The 17,432-nt window shown below is 47.8% G+C and overlaps 1 long non-coding RNA gene across 1 annotated transcript; it reads right to left on the bottom strand.

The window, feature by feature from the left end:
• Window positions 1-4,124: 4,124 nt before the first annotated feature.
• Window positions 4,125-5,610, bottom strand: LOC125391257 (uncharacterized). The gene is made up of 2 exons (XR_007229038.3): window positions 5,555-5,610; window positions 4,125-4,233 (listed from the first exon to the last, which is right to left on the bottom strand). It is a non-coding gene; the product is annotated as an uncharacterized LOC125391257 (long non-coding RNA).
• Between the last annotated feature and the right edge of the window lie 11,822 nt (window positions 5,611-17,432).

Here is a 17,432-nt window from a genome sequence, read left to right as displayed (position 1 = left end):
GCTAGATTTCTTTACCCCATTACTTTTCCCTCTCCTGGTTCTGACTATGGTTGTCACTGGCTTTCTGAAGCATCTCTCTTTTAACCCTTTCAGATAAGGTTCTATCTGCTACGAGAATCTTCTTCCTGTTCTGCAAATCCAACCATATCAGCCAATCTTCCCATTTAAAATCTTCACTGGCTCCCCCACTGCAAACAACATGGAATCCAAACTGCAATCTGCCATACAGAACCTCCCCCAGCTGAGTACTGCCTCTAGTGTCTCCCCATCCATCCATATACCACTTTCTCCAGTAGAAATCCATTCCTTTGTGCTTTGTCGGGCATTCCAAACCTGCATGTCATTCTGTCTGTCTGGAATGTTCTTCTCTCTCAACTTGGCCTTCCATTTTCACAAACTCTGTCTTCTCCTAGCTTACAGGGATTAACACTTCCTTTACCATTCTACAGATGTTGATTTTCTTATGCAGGTAAGTGTTTGGTTCCTTCTATCTCCTACAACATGGGCCTCTGGGCAAGCACTAGCTTCTCAGTTTCAGATTCCCTTCTGTGAAGGAGAATTGGTCCCATCTACCTTAGACGGATCTACTAAAACTAAATAAACAACACCTTTCAAAAATTAACCAAAAACTTGCCCAGAACTTGGACCAAGAGACCTTCAAATACTGTCACTACCAATGCATTGCAACAAAATGCCCTCTGCCATCTGATTGATGTCCCAACTGTCTCCCCACTGATTCTTCATTCCCAGCAGACCCAATGCCATGTGAGTTATCTGTGATCTAGATTGTTCTCCCCCTAGCTCTAATTCTGGCTGTATTTATTTGTTGCTTGTGGAGATCTGTTGAATTTTCATTTCATGTTTTTAGCAACAATATCGCTTTGTCCATTTTCAAAACTATTCTACCCTACTTTAAGGACTGATGATCAGGGTGTTTGGATTGTTCACTATAAATCTTTATTGGTCTTCCCACTCTAGCTGCCCTTTCCTCTCCGTGCTTTCTGGTACAGCCACCTTACGATGCACACAGCACACAGCTACCCTCTGGCTGGTACTATTGAAAACAGCTTAACAGTCTGCTGTCGGTGTGGTGTGGTGACTTCCTGAAGCTGGAGAAATTCTTGCTGTCACCGTGACTTGCTCAGCGCTCGGTTAAGGTTATGAGTGAATACCAACAGAGGAGGAACCCTAGCCAACAGACAGAAAGTGAAGGGAATAACACAAATGATGGGATTGCCTTCCCACCCCAACATTCTGAGCTGCTAAGTAAAAATTAATACGATACAAGAGTTCATGAGCTCTCGGCTCTACTTCCACCAATCAAGTACCTAGCACCACCCCCCTTAAACAATAGGTTCTCTTGAAAACAGGGGGTAATGCAACTGCTAGAAAAGAGGGGAGTCAAGCAGAGAGGGTGTAACAGCCTTCAGAAGTAATGGATCCTTTGTTCTCAGCTCCACACAGATAATATGGGGTATGTGGGACCGCACCTGAAGAGGAACACAGACCAACCACACCGTATTTTTGAATGCGCAATCAAAATAGAGGGGCGAAGGTACAAACAGCAGAAACCATGAACCACTATTTACACCAATGTGGTAGGCAGACCCTCAGATGGGTCCGCATTATAGCATTATATCATTACACTAAAGGCCAATTTCATGCAAAGTGGTGAAATGCAATCACCTAAAAGACATGCTATAAAGGATCACTCTGGCAGCGCTAAAGATGGCACCTCAGTTGTGTTTGTCACCCACCATGATTGCTTCTACATTTGGACAAACTTAAATATTCACCCAATTATGTATTTCTTTTTTTTTTTTCATTGAACTAAATAAGTGAAAATCAAGCCTGTTGTCAGTCAGACTGTGATAAATAGTGTTTACAACCAAACAGAATCAAGGCCATGCTAGCGCGGAAATGTTTTCTTTGGAAGATTGTTGCTTTCCTGTCAGTGGTACCCCAGCCTCGTTCTGTTCGCCCTGCTTCCTGAACCAGCATTTCTGAGGTGCTGAATTGCTTGCATATTGTTGGTATCCAACACAAACCTGAAGTCTCTCTAGTCCTTCCCTTCAATCGCCTTGCCGAAGTCAAGATCCTTGGACAAGCCCATTGGATTCTCCCTCACCAAGGAACTGTATGAGCTCCTTCACAGAAACAGACTCGGTACACCTGTGTTTGTCTCACTGAAGATGTGTTCCTGAGTCTTTGAGTAGCGAGCACCCACACGACAGACTGTGCTGAAAGTCTACTAGTGGCTAAGGACTGTGCTTTCCAAGAAAGCCAAGAGTTGACTAGAGATGAGATGGAGGGGCTGCGTCGGTTCGGGACCTACTGATGGGAACTACAAATGGGAAATGAATTAGAAACGAAGCCCAAGCAGTAGGAGCTGGATCTGCCGGGTGGAGGGCACCAGGCTGCCCTTTCTCTCCCTCTGAAGGTCTCTGCAGATGTCCGCACCTATCCTGTGCTTTGCTCAACCTAACAAAGCAAGTTAATTGTGTTCGCTTTGTAAAACGTTGAGCTATAAAATTTCGTGTGCACCCGTCTTAGTTGGCAATGAAACCAAAAGGATCATCAAGCATTACCTCACTCTAGTGGGGAACTGGGGGCCCCTCTGGGCCACATACAACTGATCAGCATGAGAGATGGTACGAGAAGTTACGTGCAAAGGCAGATATACTCCAGAGGTAGAGGAGACTTTTTGTCACATGTCCGTGGGTCCCGGATGAACTTAGACTGTTTATTATCTAGAGCCCCCTGAGCCACTCTGTTGATTAAGCTGATTTTTACCTCTATATAAAAGCCCACCTCTGGACCACTGAGGAACGGGGAGCCTTTCAATAACCTCTCAGGACTAGTAACTAAGAGGGGAAAACAGAAAACAAAGGAAATGAAGTGGACGCTACTTTTGTGAATTCAGGGTTCAAGGTAAGGTTTAGGCAGTAAGATGCCACATTGCACATTCTCCACGCTGCCTCTGGGCTGGTTTTCAAGGTGTGAGGAGTCCCTGGCAAAGCCAAGGAGACATTGACTCCCTGGGGAAGCCCCACCACCACCCCCCTCCAGTCTGAACTGGGAACCTCCTTCCAACCTTATGACCACACTTCGTTTATTCTCTAGAGCACTTAAGGGCTCACCATCCCCACTGCTGAAGTTACATCTGCCTGTGTTCTCACGTGGGAACATCAAATACCCTGTGATATGCGGTAGAGCCAGCTCTTGGTGCCAGGAAACCATCGGAAATCATGGAGTCAAGCATGCTAGTGTCGAGGCTGAGAAGGCTGCCGACAGGAGTCCTCTATAATCCGAGCGGACCCACACAGTTGCGGCTAACCACATGGAGCCATCGAGTGCTGGAAATGCAGCTGCTAGGGACTGAGATGAAGTCGGCAGTTTTTAAATTTATATTTAATTTCAACAAGTTAAATTTAGATAAACACAAATGGCTGGTAGCTACAGCCCAAACCAAGCTCTTCCTCCATGTGCCTCTTTGCCATAGTCAAATTTCACGGTGTCAGTCTGACTGCTTGACAACCCTCAGCAAACTAGAAGCTCCCTGTGGGCGAGAAACACGCTCATACCCTTCTAAAAGTCCCCAGACGTGGTCGTTCGTAATCCTCCGGCTGTTGTTTTTCATAAAAGTCAATGTTTTTACAAACAGAAAGGTCTGCTGTCCCTTCGCTGCAGAGCTAGCTACCCCAACAACCTCTGAAGCGCGCAGTCTTTGTGTTTGGGACCAAAGGACTGCGGCACGCTCCTGCCACCTGGTGGTGATGTGTAAAAAGTCAGGCAAAAGCTCTTGCCCTGAGCTACTGTGGTGTGACCAAGAGGCAGGACAGAAAGCGAATGCTTTGGGACTTGGGACGGAATTATCGGTTAATGGAACCATAAATCAGAAAAGAAATCTGTTTCCAGATGAGGAAACCAAAGGTGAGAAATATTTGGTGACTGAGTCAGATATAAAATCAGCCACCTCGAACCATGTGTTACATCCCATCTAAATGAAAAATGTGTTTCTATTTGGGGCGACCAGAGACATTATTGATTAGTAGAGCTGTGCAGAATTAAATATAATCATAACGCACGCAAAGTAACCATTCTTTGTCTTAGATATTTACTCACTGTGGGCACCAGTCTCTCTGAAGAGGGTATCACTTCCGAAGTGATAAAAATCCCGCTAGAGCTGGTTGATAATGGGCTCCTTCTTTCAATCTAATTGACTTCAGGTAACTACGGATCAGCAAAAAACAAATGAGTAATCCCTCCCTTCTGAGGAAACGGGCTACAGTTTCATTTCCGATTCGGGCATCAAATATGTATTAAGTGCTCCTACTCTACGATGGGTGTGACGTGGTGCCAGGGATACAAGGAGGAGAAAAGCTAAGGAGGTGTCTGCTCTTGGGGAGTCCACCGTGTGCTGGACTCCAGCGCAAGCTCTGTGCGAGGCAGCAACAAGGACACAGCGCATGTGCTCAGGGAAGGGAGAAGAGCTAGGACTAAGGAAGAGGTCGGTCAACAGGGGCCGGATCTGCTACCGTTGCTAGTCCTGCAGAGGGAGCGGTGTCGCACAGACCTGAATCCTGAACATGGGTGGCACCCAGGTGCTATTGACCAAACCAGATGTTGGGCAGCAGTGGACAGCAAGCAGGGTAGCCATGTAGGCCATTAGATCTACTTGACTATGGAGCGCGCAGAGCTACAGTGGCAGTTCCTGAGCGTGGGCGTTTTCCCAAAGTGACGGGTCTGAGGTGGATGGGAGCAGAGACTAGTCAGAGCCCCAGGCCTGGGAAACCCCGAAGACTGGTGTGAAGGAGCGTGAGGGCACCTCTCGCCACTGTCAGGATTGGTCTCAGGTCTGGCATTAGATCATTACTACCAGCGGCACCAAGGATAAACGAACCAACAGAAGCAATGGAACCTATGGCCATAATATTAATTCATTCCCAGGCGAGTCTCCTATGTGTTCATTTAGCTGAGCGGTTCTCAACTTTCCTAGTGCTAAGACCCTTTAATACAGTCCCTCGGGCTGTGGTGACCCCAGCCAAAAAATAATTTTGTTGCTACTTCATATCTATAATTTCGCTACTGTTATGAATCGTAATGTAAACATCTGATATGAAGGGTATCTATCTGATACGCGACCCCCAAAGGGGTTGTGACCCACAGGCTCAGAACCGCTGATTGAGCTGAAAGTTATTGGCTGGGTGGGGGCCAAGGCCCTACACCTTCAGTTTGATTTATTTTCCACGGCCTCGATCAGCTGTGTTTATTAACAATGACGGTCAAGGTCATGCCTCCAGGGGAGGTCCTTGTAATGCTTCACAGAGGAGTCAGGGAAACATCTCAGCCTGGGAAATCCATTCTCTCCTGCTCAGCCGAACACAAGCTCTGTAAGATCTCAGGGCAAGCTGTGATGTTGGGACCCTCACCGTGGCTAATCCAACATCTTCCTGGGAAGAATATTGATTCTTCAAGATAAAAGTTGGCCTGTAGCAGAGGCAGGTAGAAGACAGAGATTGACTGATTCGTGCTGTCAAAACACCCGGCTTACCTGTTGCACCGAGTCTTCCCACAGTAATTTTCCACACTCCAACACCTGGGACCTTGATCTTGAAGCTCTAAGATGAACTTTGACCTCTTTGGCAAGGGATCTGTGTCCACGAGGACAGTGCCACAGGGCAACATTGTGACCCCGTGACAGGTAGCTCTAACCCATCAACTCAATTTCCCCAGCGGGCCCTGAGATAATTTTCAAAGCTGAAAAGAATAATTATTGCTGGGGCCAAGAATGAAAACGTTTTGCTGGCTATTAAATGCCGTCTGAGAGACAGTAAATTTAATGGCTCTGAAGTGGCTTCAGACCTCTGAGAAGATTTTACTTTTCCAGCCTTGGCGGGGATACCAAGTACAGTTCTTCTATTTCTGCCCTGCCTTCAAAATGTCATAAATAGTTAACTGTGTGAGTTCTTTCCAAAAAAAAAAAAAAAAAAAAAACCCTCCAAGGAGCATCCAAAAATAGCCTCCAGGGGCTTAATGCATATTTCCTCAGGTCCTCTTAATCTCTCCATATGGGTGGCTATGATTTATTGTGACTGTCACCTGTGGACCTGCAGGGACAAAGGCAGCCAGGCTGGAAGGCAGAGAGGTGGCAATGTAGAAAGGTCTCCTGGGAGATGGAACTGAGCATCCAATCGATTCCAGATGAGAGTGCAGGGGTGAGAGATGTCACCTCTCCGTCCCTTGGTTTCTCTGCTAGCAAGGGGAGTGAGGAGGGGCTGTCATCAGCTCCCCAGGGTTCAGCGAGACTGTCCCCTCAAGTGCGAAGTTGCAACAGATTCTCCTACAAAGCAGAACCTGCCAAAGGCCAAGGACTATGATGACGAGACGAATCTGCACTCATTACTTGCCTCGGCAGCGGGCGCGTGTCACCCCTACCGGTTCCTATCTCCAGGCCAAGAGTAAGCACTCTCCTGCCCATTTTCGAGCCCAGTGGCATGACCTGAGGCTGCCTGTCCATCATAAGCTTGATGCAGAAGGAGAAGGGACAGCCAGGCCCAACTCAGCCACCTGCCGGCTCTTGCCAGCGCTGCCTCTGCCTTCTTGTGTTTATCCACGGCATGGGCACCACCTCTGAGAACTGAGCTCATCTTCAGGGAAGGAGTCCCTGCCAACAGACCACCAGCCCAGGGACCTTCCGTTGACCCAGAAGGAGGGATCAGGCAAGAACCTCGGCGTTGGTCTCGGTGCTCCCTGTTTTCCCTCTAAACGCTCCTAACAATGGCACCATGATTAGTTGCGGCTCAGGCCCCCTGACACCCCTTAACCTGGAAAATCAGGCAGACTTTCCCGACAGCAATCAGCTCCCAGACACATCGAACCGTAATGTGATTACACCATTTACCAAAATGCAAAGAGAGATACTTGAGGCGTTTCTGATTAGGGCTGACATTATCCCTCTAATGGGGCATGGCATTAATCAGAGCTGTTGCTATGGCTGTGGCAATGGTGGGGAAATAACCCCAGCTTGATTCGGGGCCTCCCCAACGGTGCCACTGAGGAAGAGGTCAGCTTTTGTTAAGGACGTGGCACAAGAACCGTTTCTTCCTGCTTGAGAAGGGCGTGCTATGGAAATCACACCACCGGCCAGAAAGAGGCTTCTGTGTTCTTTCGTGACGTCAGGTGCTCTGGTTCCATGGCTCGGGATGACTCGACGGCATTGTTCTAGGAAGCCCTGTGTGTGCGTGAATGCTGGGGGTGGGGGGTGGGGGGGCAGCCAGGCTGATTTGTGGCACTGTCAGAGCCTTCTGCTCTCCAGAGTGGTGTCTTAATTGTCGGCGGGTCCCCTGAGAATGCTGTGGGGCCTGAGAACCTGGGGAGGGAGGAGAGAGATCCTTGGAAAGGCCAGGTTTCCCATGGCACCATGCTCTGGCTTCTGCTGATCGCTGCATTCCGGACCTCAGAAGCATTTGGCAGAGACAAGCCCCTCACTACGCACCCTCCATGAGTAGATAAAATAAGAGGGAGACAGGATGAAATGGGCCTAACAGGCCCAAAAGAAAACCCCTCTGATCTCTGCTCAAGGTGGCAGGGAACTCGTGGCCTGAAAGAGGCTTGGAGGGATCAGATGGTGGTGTTAGGGATGGCCATCGGAACCTGGCTCTTATTTGCGAGTGTGAATTCTCCACAGACCCAAGTCTACTTTTTCTTAGGCACAACTATGATCAAAAGAGAAGACTCCAAGACCATCAATGTAGCATGTATGAACACACACACACACACACACACACATACACACTCAGGAGCACACTCTGTCCACAATCAAGAATTACAATCAAGAAATCTGCTTATTGGGGCTGGGGTAATAACTCAGTTGGTAAAGTGCTGGTGGCTTATGCATAGGACATGAATTAGGTCCCCAGAAAGAATCTGTATTTAAATGATGGACATAGAGCTAGGGTTGCAGTTAAGAACACGTGCCTTTCTTCTGGGGGAGTTCAGTTCAGTTCCCACATCAGATGGCTCACAACTGTCTACAACTACAACTCTGGGGGTTCCAGCACCCTCGTCTACCTTCCATAGGCACAGGCCCACACATGTACATGCATACTAACACAAACACACACACACACACGTAAAACCTTAAAAGAGAGAGAGAGAGAGAGAGAGAGAGAGAGAGAGATGAAAATAATGTCTCATGTTTGTAATCCCAGCATTGTAAGGAGAGAGGTGAAGCCCTAGATAAGCCTCTCCCTACTTGGCCGGTGAGAGATCTAAAAATAAATAAATAAATTAGGAGATAGTTCCTGAGAAATGACACCTAAGGTTGGCTTACACACACACACGCACACACACGCACATGCATGCACACATGTACAAAGACACTCGCGCATACAAAGACACACAACACACACACACATACATACAAAGACATACACGCCCATACAAAGACACACACACATACAAAGACACACACGCACATGCAAAGACACACACACACAAATACACATACACATCGCACATGAACTCTCATTCTTGTCCACGTCCTTTGCAGAGTTTTCTCGGAGTCTCGGTTCTCCCTACTTTCAGGATGGGAACAACAAAATCTACTCTGCTGCCCTCACGAGCCGCTGTGTCTGCAGGAAGGAGGCTTACAAAGCCTAGAGCACAGAAGGGTTAAAGTCCTGAAGTCTGGAACCAGCGTTAGACACTGGCAGGTCTGGGCGGTGCCAAGGTCTTGAGTCGGGGAGAAGGCAGACAACCTAAAATTAAATAAATAAATTAGGAGCTAGGCCTTGAGACAATGGCAAGCGCCACCATTAAGAATATGAGCCTTCTTTCCAAAATGAACTTACAGTTTTAACAGGGGTAGGGATTTTTAAAATAAAAGGCTTTTGAGAGGATCAAGACACATAATGTATATGGAATGTAAATGCATACAATTTTACACTCTGGATTCCTAATTAATGTTCAAGTCTCTTGTTAGAGGCCACTGTCTCTCTTTTGCGGTGGGGGGAGGGTCTTGTCCTCAGGGGTAAGACCTCTGACAGTGGACAGCACCCCACCTCTTAGCTGTGTGACTAAGTGCGTGGCCCAGAACCCAAGTAAACACTTGTAACCCTCTACGCACTTTATCTCAATTTTAGCACCAGTCTGGCGAGGCTGGCAGGGATCATTGTCACCACCCTGTGAAGTGACATCGTAGGTGATTCAGGCAGTCGGTGGTGGGAGAGCTGGGATTTTAGCCCAAATTTGTTTCGTTCCAAAGCTGAAGTTCTTTGCACGACCTTCTTGGCTAGAAGTGACCCGAGTCAATTTTGCTATTCACTATGTAGATGGAAGGGGTCACCGGGCTGTAAGTCTCTGTGTGCTATAATGAAAGCAAGTGTCACGGAGGATTCTGCCATGCAGACTCTCATTTATTAGCTAAGCAGGTACAAAAATAGGCTTGCGGCTTACCCTGAGAGCTCAGACATATTCCCTGTCACTGTCCTTTAGTGACCCACCAGAGCTTTGCACGAAAGCTCTGCTCAGGGCATAGGTGACTTTTTTCTTTTCTGTCTTTTCTTTTCTTTTCTTTTCTTTTCTTTTCTTCTTTTGGCACCAGGATTCAACTAACTTTGGCATAGAGTTGAGAGGGGAAAAAAATACCCCTGGTAATCAGCCAGATAAACACAGGATCCACTGGAGTCACGAGCTCTCGGTATCACTCCATTGACCAAACACAGGAAGGCCAGTCAGAAAGCTACCTGAACATTCCAGGGGCTGTGGGGGAGGGGGGAGGGCTGGCTCATTTATCGAGCTCACTCAGTATGCAGTGCTCCATTTCAGATGCCTAGCGGCCTTCGCAAAATGCCATACACCACCAGCAATGGGTTCTTCCAGAGTTCCGAAGCCTGGGATCTGAAACCAAGCTGTCCACCCTGAAGGTTCTGGGACAAGTCCTTCCCTCCCTCCCTCTCTCCTGGCTCCTGGCGGATGTCAGCAATCTTTGGTACTGCCGGGCTTCTTGTGGCCATATTTCATTGTCCATCATTACTATCACATGGGTTCTTGGTATATATGTGTATATCCGTGTTTCTGGATCTTTTCCTCTTCTACGCAGTCACTATTATACTGCATTTAAGGAACATCCTAACCGAAGATGACCTTAGCTTAGTTAATTACATCTGCAGAGTGCTATTTTCTAATACTTACAGTCAAGGGAACTGAGCGGATGTAAAAGTTAGGGGGCACTATTCACCCCAATGCAGGCACTTACAGGGCGCCAACTGCTGTGGAGAAAAGAGACAAAAAACAACAGCAGGTTAGTACTTTAATCCCAGTGCTCCAGAGGCAGATACAAGTGGGTCTCTATGGGTGTGAGACTCTATATAGTGAATTCCAGGCAAACCAAGGCTGTGTAATGAGACCCTGTCTCCAGGAAGGAGGGAGGGAGGAAGAAAGGGAAGGAGGGAAGGAAAGAAGGAAAGAAGAAAGGAAGGAAGGAGGAAGGAAGGGAGGAAAGAAAGAAGGAAGGAAGGAAGGAAGGAAGGAAGGAAGGAAGGAAGGAAGGAAGGAAGGAAGGAAAAAGAAAAATCTCACAAAGAAAGGCTGTTGGGTTTCTCAGCAACTTGAGGGAAACAGGCAGATGGTAACAGAGAAGTAAACACAGGGCGCTAGTGTGGAACAGGGGAGACAGAGCATCCCAATTCACCGGGTCACAAAAGTGACCTGTGGTTGGAGTAGCAGAGACAGCGGATTGGCAATAAGTTCAAGGATTTGGCTGCAGGGGCAAAGGGTGAGTTCTTTGGAGCAGGAGGATCTGAGCTAGAGAGCTCGGGATAGATATAGAGGTAGCAAGGGTGGAGCATGACTTCTCTCTTCTACCAGTCTGAGAAGGCTGCAATCCGACGGGAGGAACACAAGGAGCCACAGACAACCTTTGAGAAAGGGAAGGATCTAGTAAGGTTTGCACTCAGCAGCAATGAGAAGGAGAAATTGTTTGGAGAGGGAGAAGTTAAGGGCCTGGAATGATTAAGCCCTGGGATGGGACAGCGAACCTGGGAATGGGGGGAAGGGACCTGATTTAAGGTTTACTCAGGTGACAGAAATCAACTGAGTCTTGGATAGATGAAAACTGGTGAGAGGAGGGAGCTAGTGATGACTTACGAGGTGTTCTGGTTGGGGTTTGTTTATTTCCGCTCTTTGGCTACCAGTAAGTGTCTCGGTCAGAGACCTAGAAAACATCAACATTCAAGAAGCACGAGACGAGAAACCAACAGTCAGAGGACTGAGAGAAAATCATCACAGCCGTGTGACAGGAGACTAGATTCACATTTGGGGGCTTTAAGCAAAGAGCCCCTGGACGCCAGCTGTAATCAGACTAGCACGCTAGTTTAGGTGACAGCCACGGGAGAGCTTTTGGAGCCTGGGAAAATGACCCCTGAGAGCTTTGCCAATTAGGAAGAACTCTGCGGTGGGAGACTTGCTTAAGCCACGGTGTCCCCAAGATCACTGATTTCAGGACAATTGCTGCAATCGTTTAATTTATTCAGTCAACTGTGATGACCAACCATTTAGATTTGCCCAGGGCTTATCCAGTTTTAAACCTGAGATCCTAGCATGCCCAAAGCCTCTTCCACCTCGGAAAGCCAGGGCAAGCAGTTACCCCAGTTCACAAACACTGTCTGTGCATCTGCTACACACCATGTAGAGCTGAATGAGGTAGAGATTAAGAAAGCCCAGAGCAGGCTCTCACACAGCCCATAGCCTAGAAGGGGGAAAGGTGGATCACAAGCTCTTAAACCTGGGGAGTGGAGCTGGGGATTCAGCTCAGCAGCAGGGTACTAGACTGCCCTGTGTAGAGCCCTGGACTCTGATCCTCAGTGTTGCAAAGAAAAAATAAAGCCTGTGGGTGGCAGGTTGGGATGGTTCACTGTGACTGTCAAGAGCAAGTTAAAGGAAGATGGTTTGATCGGGACTTAGGCTAGGGTTCAGAAGATTTGGGTGTGCAATCCTAAGAGTATTTGAGCAGGAAAAATATTAATTTTTATTATCAAACTGGGAGGAACTATGCACTATCGTGTGTGTATGTGTGTGTGTGTGTGTGTGTGTGTGTGTGTGTGTGTGTGTGTGTGTAATTAAGGCAGATTCTTTTTTTTTTAAACAGGCTTCTCTGTGTAGCCCTGGCTGTCCTAAAACTCACTCTGTAGACCAGGCTGATCTCGAACTCACAGAGATCCACCTGCCTCTGCTTCCCGAGGCTGGGTTAAAGGTGTGCACCACCACCGTCTCCCTTAAAACAGTTTCTTTTTTTTTAAATTTAACTTCTTTATTGATTCTTTGGGAGCTTCACATCAGGCACCCCAATTTACCCCAATTCCACTCACCTCCTGATCCCCCATGTCCTCTCTCCCCCCTGCAGCGCCACCTTACACACACACACACACACAAGAAAACAAAACATAGTAAAGAAAGCAGTTACTTAAGAACTAGCCTAAGTTTCTTAATTTAACAGGAGAAATTATTTTTTGTAAGGCTGTAGATGGGCAGGACCTAAAAATATATGGAGGTAAGAGGTGGGGAGGAGACGTTCATGGAGGATAAAATTGCTCAATTTCAGATACCATCGGAGGAATTCAGCTATAGCTCAGAAGTAAAAGCCCAAATCAGTCCACTCTCTTATTCTCCCCTTACTCCCTCCCCCATCAGTCACACCCTTACTCCTCACTCCTGTCAGTTCACACTCTTACACACCATCAGTTCACACCCTTAGCCACCCTCCCACACACACATATGTAAGAACTGTCACGTCTACAGGCTTAACGGTCGAGGAATTCTTGCTCTCACAGCGGTGGAGGTCGGAAGTCCCAGATGGAGGGGCTATTCCCGACCTCTTACAGTTTCAGGAGTCAGTTGACATAGACTGTGTAACTCCGCCTCCTGCCTCTGTCTCCTCACAGCCTTTTTCCCATGTTTCTTCATGGGTGTGCCCCTGTCTCTGCTTTAGCCTTAGGGACATCTGTTACCGGGTGGGGTGGTGCATGCCTGTAATCCCAGTACTCAGGAGACAGCAGCAGGAGACCATGAATCTGAGGCCTCTCTGAGGCACATGGTGAGATCCAGCCTCAAAAATAAAAGAGACATTTGTCATTGGGCCCACCCAGATAATCCATGATCTCACCTCAAAATCCTTCAAGTAAGCACATACTGCAAAGACCATTTCTTTCTCCAAATAAGGCTATGTACACAGGTCCTGAGGCCTGGGAGCCTCAATTGACTTACCCCAAGTCCCTTTTCCCTTCCTGTGCATTCCAAGGGGCAAGGAGAGCCAGCTGATCTTATGAGCAGACAAGCCAATGCTAAGAAGGCCAGATGCAGCTGTCAAGATTGCGCACTGCGCAAGTGCACTAGATGAAGGCGCAGGGCGTGGATGTATCCAGCTCTGCAGCCACAGCCTCTGTAAGAAAATGGCATCCTTCGTGTCCCACAAAGGTGCTTCCCCTGCTTCCTCAACAGTGTGCTGATTACTGATTTGAACAAAGGTACCAATAGCCGTGGGACATCCTAGATGTTGATATCCATCACCAGATGTTAGTTAGGGTTGTTATTGCTGTGATGAAACACCATGACCAAAGCAAGTTGGGGAAGGCAGGGTTTATTTGGCTTACAGGTCCATATTATAGTCCATCATCAAAGGAAGTCAGGACAGGAACTCAAATAGGACTGGAATCTGGAGGCAGGAGCTGGCGCAGAGGCCATGGAAAGGTGCTGCTACTGTCTTGCTCAGCCTGGCCTACTTTCCTACAGAATCCAGGACCCCCAGCCCAGGAATAGCCACACCCACAGCAGGCTTGGCTCTTCCCCCCTCTCAATCACTAATTAAGAAAGTGCCCTACAGGCTTGCCTATAGCCCAGTTCTACGGAGGCGTTTTCTCAGTTGAGGTCCCCTCCTCTCAGAGGACTTTAGCTCACGTCAAGTTCACATAAAACCACCCAGCACACCAGGACTGTCTTTAGTGGTAGCCAAGAAGAGGAAGCAGTCCCAGCCAGTCACGAACATTTTCAGGATCCTGCCGAATTCGTCATAGCTCGGGGGAGACGGAAGATGTACTGGTTATGTCTGTGGGAACGCAGTAGCACGGAGAGTAAAGGGAGAACATTGTCTAGGTGTGTCGCCTGGGCCTGGGCCGTGCACCGAGTGTGAGCACATCCCTCCCAGGGCGCTAAGCAGCAAAGCCTCACCCCTTGCTTGCCAGGATGGAACTCCGGAGCTACACTGAGGCCTATTCCCCAAGCTACTACCCGTTCTCCATAAGGGTTTCATGTTATTATGGTTTGAGGTGGTATTGTTTCGTGTTCTGTACAATAGCTCTCATATCCCAGGCTGACCTTGAACACCCTATGCAGTTGAAGATGACTTTGAACTCTTGATCCTCCTGCTTCCACCTCCCCAGGGCTGGGATCACCTGTGTGTACTGCCCTACCCAGTTCATATAGCGCTAAGACAAGCATAGGGGGGTCACCCCCTCTGCTGACACAAAATCCCCTTAGATACATCCAGTCCTCAAAGCCCTTCCCTTTCTGCCATTTTACTGGGTCCTGACAATGAAGCTCCATGATAATCCCATTTTACAGAACAGGAAGTCAAGTTCCAGGGAAATTCAGGTTTTTCCCAAAGTAAACTGGTTAGTTTGGGGGTCTAGGTCACAGCAATGATCTTCAGACCCCCGCCATTCCTGTGTTTCTGGGAACTGACAGTCTGAGCACTTATCTACAGCCCTTCAGCCCAAGTTGCAGGTTTGTTGTTTAACCCACCAGTGACATCTTTCTCTGTAAATAAGAAGGAATAACAATTATCTTCCCTGTGATGTCACCATGGAATAGTCAATAAAAATGATTAAAAAGCAATCAGCAACAATTGAAATCAAACCTGTAATAGGAGAGGAAATAGCTGCGTTCTATTGCCCATGGGAACTTAGATATAATTTAAAAAATAAAAAAGACCAATCCCTGGGTGTCTGCATGAGTTTGCAAGAGTCGTTATTGAAATGGAAAGAAAAAGGAATTTTCCTGATGGTTTTATTAACAAGGAAAAATGTAGATGTGTACTGTATGTCAAAAAATGAGGATTTTTTTTCCAGTAGCATATGGCAAATTAATCATTAAGGCTCTCTCATGGCTCAGACGCACTTAATATGTTCTCGGCGGTGTGTGCACAGAAAACCTACACAGTTCCAGCACAGTGACTATTAAATGATTCATCAGGGCCACTTCCCCAACAGACTAGGAATCTGCCGCTTATTCATGCTTCCCTCTTGGTAAGCTTTATTATCTCCACTGTGTTTGCCAGTGACTAATTAGAGGTGATGGCACCAGCTAATTGCTGGAAATTTTCAGAACAGTGCAGAGTATTTGTTTTGAGGTGGGGGAGAGACGGTGGGGTGTTACAATTCTGTCTTTGGCAGCAGAAGGGAAGGGAATGTGATCATAATAATGTGTGGCTGTGGGTCCTGAAGTGACTGGTAGCATTGGAACATGCCACGTGATTGGCCCATGGTCGGGATCTGGGGATAAGATGCTAAGATTGCTTTCAATACCCTAGGGGATGCAGGCCACAGCTGGGTTCAAGCTTTGTGGCTTTAAATTCCAGAAGCTTGAGTTTGCCCTTGAGAACATTTTCCTGGGCTGAGGAGTTGGTTCAGTTGGTAAGGGGCTTGCTGTGTGATCATAAGGACCTACATAAAATAAAAATTAAAAAAAAAAACTGGGCATGGTGGCATGCACCTGTACTCCGCACCTCTGGGAGGATAGATCTCTGAGACTCGGTGGCTAATTTTGTGTCCCAGGCCAATGAGAGACCCTGTCTCACAAAACAAAGGTGGTTAATGTCCCGAGGGTTGATACTTGAGCTGACTGCTGGCTTACACATCCACCATGCACACATGCACCTCTGAGTCACAGGCACACATGCACATACAAGCACAAAAGAGAACCTTTCCTCTCATAATCTTTAACCTGAGAAAGGCTTGGAGGTGATGAATCAAACCAGGATACCCAGAGATGTCAGATGAAGGAGTTGCAAGAGTAGATCAGTTCCAGGTGACAAGAAAAAGTACAAAATGATAGACAAGGGCAGGTTGCAAAGACCCAGCAAGAGCTCCTCTGAGGGAAGCAAGGAGATCCGGAGAAGCAATGCTTAGGAGTTCATGCTGGCAGTCCCTAGGAGTCTGGCATCTAAGATTCTAGAACGGGAAGCTAGAGAGAGCAAGACTACCACGATTTGAGTGAGCATTTCTGGCACGAGCCTGGCCATGGCAAGGACCCCGATGCCTCGGACCCACATCAGGCTCAGGGGAATGGCAGGGCCTTCCCCGCTGGGAGGAGGGATGTTGACAGTGTTCACAGAGAGTGTCAAGCAGAGCTTCCTCCTCAGGGGACGGCAGTCTGAAACTACCGCGATGTCCCTACTGTGAGTAGCTAGCATGCATCCTCACTGCTCTGTATGACAAACTCCTTGAGTTTCCAGGTTGCTGGTGCATCTTTGTCAAAGTACGTGGTTGATCGGACCCTGGCTTCCATGCATATGTGTCTGTTGGGTCCTAATTCCCCACCACCCCAGTCAGTTCAATCCCTAAGCCACATGGGTAACGAGAGGGTAAGGCAAGAAAGAGATGCATTTCTAGAGAGGAAAGAGAAAGAAAATAAAGATGAATCTCAGGAGCATAGAGTGCCCCAGGACGAAGAGGGATGGTCCTGAACTTAGGGTTGATTCTCTCAATCCTAAGATAGATGGATAGAGAACTCTCATTCATCATAAGGCCACAAGGACACCACTGTCATCCTTGAGCCATCTGCTTGGATTCACAGTGTTCAATGCACTCAACATCCGTGCCCCTCCCAGTGTGCCTTATTTCCTTTTGCGGAGACAGGAAAGAGAAAGCGGCTTTCAGACCACTAGCTTTTGCCACGCAGATTCTTCTAGCAATTAAAGGCACTCAGACTCAGATTTAATTCATGAAGTCAATGAGACACTCTTTCTCTGTTCCTACCATTTCTCTGCTTGGAAGTAGTGGGGGGCTACAGACGGGTGGCACCCCTCACTTCCCTTCAAAGACTGGGTCTTCCTGGCAGGCTTGATACCGTGTTCTGAAGCTCACCCTTCACCTTTCATAGCGGCTCTCAGTCTGTGATGGAGCTGGAAAGAGACTTGGGGTCCTCAGATGGCTGACTCTGGATGGTTTACATTCTCTCTCTCTTTCTCCCTCCTTCCCTCCCTCTCTCCCTCCCTCCCTTCCTCTCTATCTCCCACACACACCTGATTCTCTGGTGTCCACGGAGAGAATCTGGTAAAACATCTCCCACAGACAGGCAGGAGCCCTCTTTGTGTAGTCCCTCACATGCTCAGAGGAAAGACTGAAGGAAGATCCTAGCATCACCTCCAGTCATAT

The sequence above is a fragment of the Myodes glareolus genome, chromosome 16, assembly GCF_982192425.1.
Source record: "Myodes glareolus chromosome 16, mMyoGla1.1, whole genome shotgun sequence".
Taxonomy (NCBI): domain Eukaryota; kingdom Metazoa; phylum Chordata; class Mammalia; order Rodentia; family Cricetidae; genus Myodes; species Myodes glareolus.
This window is presented reverse-complemented; position numbering and strand designations above follow the sequence as displayed.